The sequence below is a fragment of the Empidonax traillii genome, unplaced genomic scaffold, assembly GCF_003031625.1.
Source record: "Empidonax traillii isolate 1590-97213 ecotype Southwest subspecies unplaced genomic scaffold, ASM303162v1 scaffold382:size1915631, whole genome shotgun sequence".
Lineage (NCBI taxonomy): Eukaryota > Metazoa > Chordata > Aves > Passeriformes > Tyrannidae > Empidonax > Empidonax traillii.
The window spans coordinates 201,582-210,592 of record NW_020955575.1 but is presented as its reverse complement, the minus strand read 5'-3'; the positions used below and the strand labels follow the sequence as shown (position 1 = coordinate 210,592).

General features: G+C 37.9%; 1 long non-coding RNA gene across 1 annotated transcript in view; it reads right to left on the bottom strand.

Annotated features, from left to right (window-relative positions):
• Positions 1 to 200: 200 nt before the first annotated feature.
• Positions 201 to 9,011, bottom strand: part of LOC114062082 — a 28,377-nt gene continuing 19,566 nt past the window's right edge. Inside the window, exon 4 of the long non-coding RNA XR_003572307.1 lies at positions 201 to 341. This is a non-coding gene — a long non-coding RNA (uncharacterized LOC114062082). The remainder of the gene's footprint in view (positions 342 to 9,011) is intronic.

Below are 9,011 nucleotides of genomic sequence, written 5' to 3'. Positions count from 1 at the left end.
ATGTATAATGTACTCCCATTCTACTGGGATTTCTTCCTCTGCAATTTCATGAAATCTCTAAGTTCTTTGTTAGAATTTGAATTTTCTTACTTTGGATATGGGATGAAGAGAGAGGCTGAATAGTTTTGCATCCATCCAAATACATTTTTTTTTCCTGAGTTGCTTTATTTAAATATAACAACACTGAACGTCCTCTGTGCTTCTTCCAGTCTTCACATATCACCATTTCATAAAAGTATCTCAGTGTCTCAGACAAAGAAGTAGTTTCAGTTGAAGAAAAAGAATCCAAATCTCATCAAGAAACTTCTCCATGTCCAAGAGAACAATCCTCCCACCTGCAGCTGGAAAAGAAGTGGGGGAAGGGCAAGAATGTGCATTTAGCTGTTCTCTGTTCTCACTGGTGTTTAAATTTAGCAGGCTGTTGTTTCTGTGTGAGATGACAATGATGAGCATTATCCCCCATATGATATAAATGGAAAAAAGACATAATAAAACTATAGTAGCTGTTTATAACACATGTGCCCTGTGGTTTGAATAGCTGCTTAGGGCTCAGTCTGTATGTATTGTTCTTATTGTGCAAAGGCAACTTTCTTTCAGAGGGAGAGAAAATGCCACAAGGCATTTACATTTACATTTACATTTGTTTACTGGATCCTCTACTTCACACTCATGCTTAGATATGTAACTTAAGCTCCCCCCAGTTATTGACATTTTATCTAGGGCTCTACATGTTACCATCTTTTGGTAATATTGCTCAAACATGATATGAAAAAACATGGGCTGAAAGGCAGTATAAGTAACACCCTTATGTCCAAATTAATGGGAAAATTTATTTTTTTATTAAATCAAAAGTGTGGGAGTTAGGAGGTTCTAGATCAAAATTTTGAGGGCTAGGAGATTCCCTTCCTGATGAAAACAAATGCCAAGAGAGATGACTTTCTATGTGAGAGAAATTATTTCCTCTGGAGTCAGGACTCATAAATCATGTTTAAGGCAAATCATTGTGACTTCTCTGTGATGGCAGTTTCAACATCATAAACCATACATCATTCTAAAACAAATGGCAGCTTGCAATGTCCTTGTTATTGGCACTATAATACTAGATTTTTCCTCAGATAATGAATTTTCAATGTATCCAAATTTACAGCATCAGACTTCAGCAAATCCTTGTTATTATGTTTCACTTGCTAAAGTCAACAGTGTTTTAAAAAGCCTTTTAAAATGTTAATTTATGCACTGGAAGTAAGCCATGATTCACCGTCTGTCACAGAAGGTCACTGCTTATATTTGGATAATTAATAAATTCATAGGTTGCAAATGAGTAAAGGTGAGCCACCCCCTGCAGTAGAAGAAGCTGGCCCAAATCTTTGCCTTGTTTCTGACCCAAACTCATGAAGTTCATTCTGACTCAGATAAATTACATAGAGATAGAAAAGATTAGTTAGTCTGCCTGCCTGCAAAACAACCCACCCAGACGGATCACGGTCAGATTGCAGGTCTGGTAAAGACACGCCAAGTAAACAGGATAACACCTCAGCCTGTGAAGTTCAACATAAACTTCAGAAGACTCACAGAATTTTAAACTCGGAGGCCCATTGTGCATGACTCTTTCCTTTTAAGTTTGAAGTCTGAGCGAAAAGGTTCTGAGGTGGCAGCATTTCTGACCTCGAGCAAAGAATAGACATCACCTGTGTTGCTCTGACTTTACTTGATTTCATCATTGTTAAGCACTTCCTCTTCCCTCCGTGTTTCTAATTGGTTTGTCTGTCAGAGATATTTATACCAAAGGGAATTGCTTTCCAGACTAGCAATTCTGAGCAGCACCAAAGGTCTCAGAGATTGCATTAGTGTTTTCTGGGTGCTTTTCTATGGTATTTCTGAAGTTTGAATAAGAGGTTCTCTGGAAATAAGAGAAGCTAGAGAAAACGCTCAAAGCCTTATCTGTTCTTCGTGAGGAAATTGCCAGAGATAAAACTCTGTGGGATAAAGCTAAAGAAGGATTTGAGTGGTCTATTTTAGCATTTTAGTTTAAATCAGAAGTGCACTTCTTAAGCAAATGTCCAGAATTTAACCACTTACAATACTTCAGTTCACAATGCAGAGTGGACTCAAAATACAGGAATAGGACCTCTTTCAAGTGATACTAAAATGGGAGATGAGCTCCATAAGTGCAGAACCTGTGCTCTAGCTACTAAAGCATGGGCAGCCCACACATACTGATGTGAAAACCCCTGGTAGGCCAACAGTTTGGATGTCAGTGTCTGGCCACCAGCTGTACAGATCTGATCCCAACAGGCTTCACAGTGTCCCCACATAGATCGAGGGGAGGTTTCATCTCACCCTTCAGCATCCTCCTATCATGAATGACAAATCAAATTTGATTCTTCGGTGCTAATTTCACAAGGTTGGATTTTTTTTTGAAAATAAGATTCTTTAGTTCCATATCGTGCTTGACACTATAGTGAGAATATCACTAAGATGCCTTATTAAATATATTCCCGAAAACTCTTTTGAATTCAGTGTTATTAGTAATTAAAAAAAATCAATAAAAATACAAACTGAAAATCTGCAAAACATCAAACACTTTAGCTTAAAAGAGAATGAGCCAACATATTCCTTGTTGTTGTTCATCATCATTTTGCTTTGTCAGTCTTTAATGGCAATCTGTCACTGACAATATTTGGCATAGAAAAACATACCTCTGTATGTAAGTCTGACTGTGCATATGCATATATCAGCTTGTGTGGGCAGGTATCACTTACCCCAAAAGCCACACACACAGAGAAATATATAAGTAATCTGAAGTGATTTGAGAAGACTAAACAGAGAAAGTGTCATTTTCACTTTCTTCATAGGAAAGAAAGAGTGGGAGAGATCAAGCTTTAGAAGAATCTCTCTCACTATGTTTAGTCTTTTTGTGAAAGTCTACCAAAGAATGAAGGAAATTATACTTACATCCACTTATCATTTGCCTTTCTCTCACAGCAGGCTTTGCACCCTGGACTAGCTCATCCTCAAATTTGTCCTCTTTAGGAAGTCAGTTCCTTCCTCTCAAAGCTTTCATAATAATCACCACATTGTAGGATCTTAATGATCAGTATCTAAGAGTGGGCTTTTCCTTTGCATCAAGATTCGTCCGTTTCTCAGCTCCATTTTCAGAGGTTTATGTGATCTTCCTTCTTAAGAGGAAGAGGCTTATGTGATCTTGTCTCTTTGTGTTCATCTATGTATCTATCCTTGAAAGCATTTGAACACAGAGGCCAGTTTCTACCAAACTTAACAAAAGGCAAAAGTTCAAAGATGCTCACTTCTGACATGCTTGGAGGTCAGGATGAGGACAAGACAAGTAGAGGAGACATCTCCCATTTCTGTTTCCACTGCAGTGAAGTTCACCCCTTATTAGATGTCAAAACAAAGAAACAAATCCATAGGAAATCTTGACTCTGTTCTTGTGAGAAAAATTTCTGTCACCAGCAAGAGATAACTAATTTTCCTCACTGTGGAGCAGGGACTGTAGCAATTTAACTCTGAGTACATAACAAAAGAGACATGAGAGATTATAGCCTTTCTCTTCCTGATAATAAAACCTTTGTTTGTGTTGGACTGCTTCTGCAACAGGAATCTTAGAGCATGAATTCTACAGAAACCAAGAACTCTTCAGTAAAATTCAAGTTCAGCCTGTTTTAGAGAAAATGGGATTTTGTTTTGTAAAGATACAGAAGATATAAAATAAAAAAGTGGCTAGAAGATACACATGTGAGTTCACCTCCTACTTCTTTGAGAGTTAACATTTCCTTGTCAGTACTAAACAAACAGTGCAAAAAACCCTCCATATTTGTTAGTAATTTATTTTAAAAAATAGAAATAAAATTGTATATTGCATTGCACTACAGTTCATTTTTATATATAAGCAAGCTTGGCTTAGCTATGAAGTATACAGGTTGAGAGAGTACTAAAGACTGAAAAAGACTTGACAGAAAGGCAGGGAGAGGTCAGAGGCAGCTGAAGAAAAAACAAGATTTGGTTCATTCCTCATACCAGCACACAGTGACAGGTTATAAGAAGGACTGCGACTGGCTTCACATCACATGTCAACTTTCCCGCCTGCTCAGTCTTTATTGGTGTCAAATTTTATTGTTCAGACTGACATACAACTGAACATGACTTTAAAGGGTTAGGCATCATATCCAAGTGCAGTTGCAGTCGGTTTAAACCAGGGAGTTGCAGCACCCCTGAGTCCCCAACCTGTTATCTCCCCAACCCTTACAGCTTCCCAAGCAGCAGTGGCACCAGAGGCGAATGTGGGAATTCCATAACTGGGGGCAGAAGATGGGACCCTGACACCCCTACTATGGACAGTTTAAATTCTGGTGGAAACACTTCCTGAGACCCTGTTCCAACACATATTAATGAAACAGATAAGAAGAATATACAACATGCAAGGGCAATATTAGGTACACAAACAGTTATGCTAAGTAGTGTTCACGTCCACTGATCATGCTTGGAGAAATAATTGTTTTCCATCACAGACATTTTTTCAATAGTGTCTTACTCCTTTCCTGCCATAGCAGTACTTCTGGTTGTACAACTGAGATCTTACTCTAAGAAACACCTCTAATAACTAATAGTTCCTTTATGCTCTATCTGCATAGTCACAAGGTCTGGATAAAAGACTGATATGCTATGATTGCCAGTCACATCCATAGGTCCAGTAAAAAAGATTTTCCCTACATTTAAATTGAACATCCTGTTCTTCAGTTTGTGCCCATCACCTCTGCTTCTGTCACTGAGCACCACTGAGAAGAGTCTGGTTTTGCCTTCTTATGCTGTCCCATGTCCCATGTCAACACTCACTAGATATCCATGAGCCTTCCCTTCCTCAGGCTGAACAACCCCAGCCCTCAGCCTCCTTCCATTGGAAGGATGCTTCAATCTCTTAATCTTCTTTGCTGCTTTTTGCTGCACTGTCTCCTGTCTGTCCCTTGTACTGGAGAAGCACACCTGGACACAGCACTCCAGATGTGTTTCACTGGTGCTAAGCAGATGGGAAGACTTGCCTTCCTCATCCTGCTGGCAGCACAGGAGCTGTTGGCCCTCCTTGCTACAGGGGCACGTTGCTGTCTCATGTTCAAACTGTTGTGTACCAGGATCGCCATCCCTTCTCTGCAGTCCTGATTTCCAGCTGGTTTGCCTCCAAAGTACACTGGGGCATGGGGCTATTCCTACCCAGGTGCAGGACTTGGCATATCTCATCAAATTATTCATGTGATGGTTTCTTGTTTTCAAAAAAAGGATTTGGGCTCCCACTGCCTAAAGATATCTGCATAGGGTTTGTTTTTGGTGGTTGGTGTTGGTGGGTTTTGGGTTTGTTTTTGGGGTTTCTTTGATGGGAGCTTTAATTTCAACTCTGTTCTCATCTGTGCTGCTTGATTTATATCCACAGCCATAAAGATATGTGATGTGCAAAGATAATAGATAAGATAATATAGATGGGATAAAACACCTTGAAGGCTTTTCACTTTTATGTTGATGCTTTTACAGTGAGCCTTGGAAACTTCAACTCTTGGTGCCTGAGACAGAAGCTGCTGAGCAACTGTCATCCTCTCAGGCAAGCTGGTGTGAAAGGTCTCAGGTTTAATCAGCCCCTTAAAATGATAGGCATGAGAAAGTCGCTCGTAACCATGGAGATTTCTTGCAGAGTGGTGCTTTTGCCAAGCAGACCCCCTGCTCCTTCCCTCCTTCCTGTCCCCAGGAATATCCAGACACTAACCAGGACACATTGAGCTTCCTGTCTCGCTTCTTGGCCTTGGAGAATTATGAAACTAACTAGGACAACTTTATAGAGAAAATTTCTAAGTGTTGGCCCAGAAGCCTGAATAAAACTTTTCCATGTCTTCCCATGTCATGACTAACCTGAAGCTAGAACAGGTTTCCCGTGGGTCTGTGGCCTGTCCTTGGATGAGCCAATATGGACTGAAAACATGAATTTTGAGAAAAGCTTTTCCTGCAGTCCATTCCTACCTACTTTTCCCATGTAGATCCTTTGGTGTCTTTAGTAAACTTCATCTGTGGCTTTGCCCTTTCCTTTACCGGAGAACTACTTTGGTTCACTTTCTTCTCATCTATCTGTTTAATGACAACTCTAACATACTTTTCATATCTTTATCTGTCTGTCAGAGGTAGCTAAAATTGGTCACAGATTATATTTTCTTTTTGTGGGGGAAGCTAAGAGCAGCTGACAACTAAGCATTTACTGTGTGGAATCTGGATACAAATATCTAAAAATATATAATACTCTCAGGAACTATATAGCTTTACATATGCTAGATGATGGAATTAATGAATTTTTTTTTTTTTAAGTAAAATTAGGAAAAAAATCCAAATGCTCCAATTTTCATATGGAAATAAAATTTCTTTCACTTAATGCCTGAAATTTTTGAGTGAAGCCACAATGGCACGTTCATTTTAAAGGATTGTTTTTCCTTTCTTATACCAAACCATATAAAGCTACTGTTGTCAGAAAACTTTATCCCTTTAACTTATGAACTGACCCAGCGGTGAAAACTGCAAATTGCAGTTCAACTCCAAAAACAAGAGCTGTAGACTGTGCAAGTGTTGAGCTTTTTAATCTCTGAAGTGTCACACTTTAGTTCAAGTTACTATTCATTAAACAGGAACTGTTAATGTTATTTGTTGACAGCAAGAGTTATCTCCATTTGACAGTCATTATCCTGCAGCAAGGCTCTTTAGACTTCTTTGGACCCTTTCCCTGTGATTAAGCTGTACAAATTTTTTTCTGTGAACAATAGCTCATTTATCATTTAAATTGGGAATGACCACAGAAGCCCAATTTCCCACTAACAGTTACCAGTTAGGAAGCAAAAGGGATGTAGTAGTTTCGAATTAAGTTCATACCATCTTATCTTTAGAGGAAAAAAACCTGAAATACAAAAAAATTATATTCTCCATCTACAATGGTAGTTTCCCTTGACAGCGTTTCAAATGTAGTTGTGTTACTATCATTGACCAAAGATATTTTTTATAAAGGTAAGAAGGAAAGGAAGAAACGCATGGCTCCTGATGTCTGCAAAATTCATCCCTTAAGTAGTAGGAGGAAGACATTATTAAAAAAACATTCAGTGGGATAATAGAGAAGAAAGGAATAAGATGATCTAAGGTAGTCTGTGAGTCAGATTGCCTTTTCAGTAGGGTTTTGTAGCCTTTGGGGTATCACATTATACTGCAAAAATAATATAAGCAAAAGTTTGAATTTCTAATCCTTTGGAAAAGCAACTTCTCATTCCAAATGAATGTCAAAATATTGAGGGTTTTTTCTCATCAAAAAGTTCAGAAAAACTCTGATTCAAAAATAGCTAAATATTGTGTTATAAGTCAGTTCGACATTAAATTGGATTATCTGTCATCCCACATGGTCTCACAGGAGCTGTACCATCAGCAGCTCATAATCTACTTCATAAGCAGTGCTCAGTGTCAGGACTTCATCTTTCACAATGTACTGACACTCATGCTTCTTCATATTTTCAGTCAAAAGGCTACTATATGGAATCATGGGAGTTATAATCCATCTGGGGAACATAGATTACCAGAATGCCTGGAGGCAGGACTCCAAGCACCTAATGGACAGATGTTCTGAAATTTCACTAACAGGAGGAGATCCAGATTAATGTTGAACTGAAGCTAATATTTCAAATTTGGCAAAAAGAAGTGTTTAAGTATTCCTAATGGATTTTTCTTTAAACCATCAACACAAAGCCATGGTTTTATAGAAAATTTATGTTTATAGAGCTTCATGTCCTTTAGCTAAAAGAAACAAAACAAAATTTCCTGTCCCTCTCTTGGTGTGATGCAAGTTGATGATTTTAGACTATTGTGAGATAACTATAAAGAATGACAAACTTTTTCACTTTCATTCTTTAATTGTGTAGAGACTTTACACAAGCCACTGCTTCAGAAAAGGAGGATGAGCATTAATAGCTGGACTTTTTTAAAAAGTCAGATGGTAGGATATCAGGCAATGTGGCTGGAGTATTCTGATGCTTGATAACTGTAACTGGAACAACCTATTTCAGGCTAAATCACTAACTGATTTAAAGCAGCTAATTCATCTGAGCAACCCATTTATGTGAGCTCTACAGAATTATATCAGCAAAAAACTATTACATATCACAGCATAATAAAATTGAGGGGATGTTGAGAACCAAGGGTCACTGAGGTATTGCTTTATGCTTTATCACCACTTAACAAAAAAGCCAAAGAAAGATAATCTTCTAATCAGTCCAGTACGAAAACTGGAGATGAGAGGTCTTTGTATGCTCTTTGTTATATGTCCTGTACAGTTGCCTTTTGAACAACAAATTTCTTTCCCAAAAATGAATATACTTTACAGGATATTTTTCTTGCTTGTTTTTTTGTTTTATTTTTCCATTTGTGTTTGAAAATGTGGATGAGATCACGAGAGTCATGTCTCTTTCATTACATTGCATTCTTTTATAAGCAATTTCACCCTCTATTGCATCATGTTTCCTATTTGATGTAGTAAAGTAACTCATCATTTCTCAATCACGCCCCTTGCCTTTGCTGTTATGAAAAGGTTGAAATAGATGCAACCAAGAGAGAATTAAATTATAAGAGTATATTTAATGTCACTTGGTGTGGCTAGAATGAAAATGGGTCTTGTCAAACATATAAGATTCCATTTTGGTTGAAATTACAGTTTGGACTGATAAAGATAACTGCAGAAGTATAATAGAATAATTAAGTATTGACATGTAAAATTCCAATTTAAAAATTAGCCATCTGTATAAGCAATGACCTAATTATCCAACTGATAAACTTCCAAAAGTCAGTAGATACCACTGCCTAGTGCTTCTTCAGAAACAGACTAGAGAAGGTTTTCCTGTCTCTGACATATGCAGTGCAATGCAAAAGCATTAGCATTTTGTGGGAAAAACTGTTATAAAACTAAAGCTTTGCACCACAGAGGACATTGT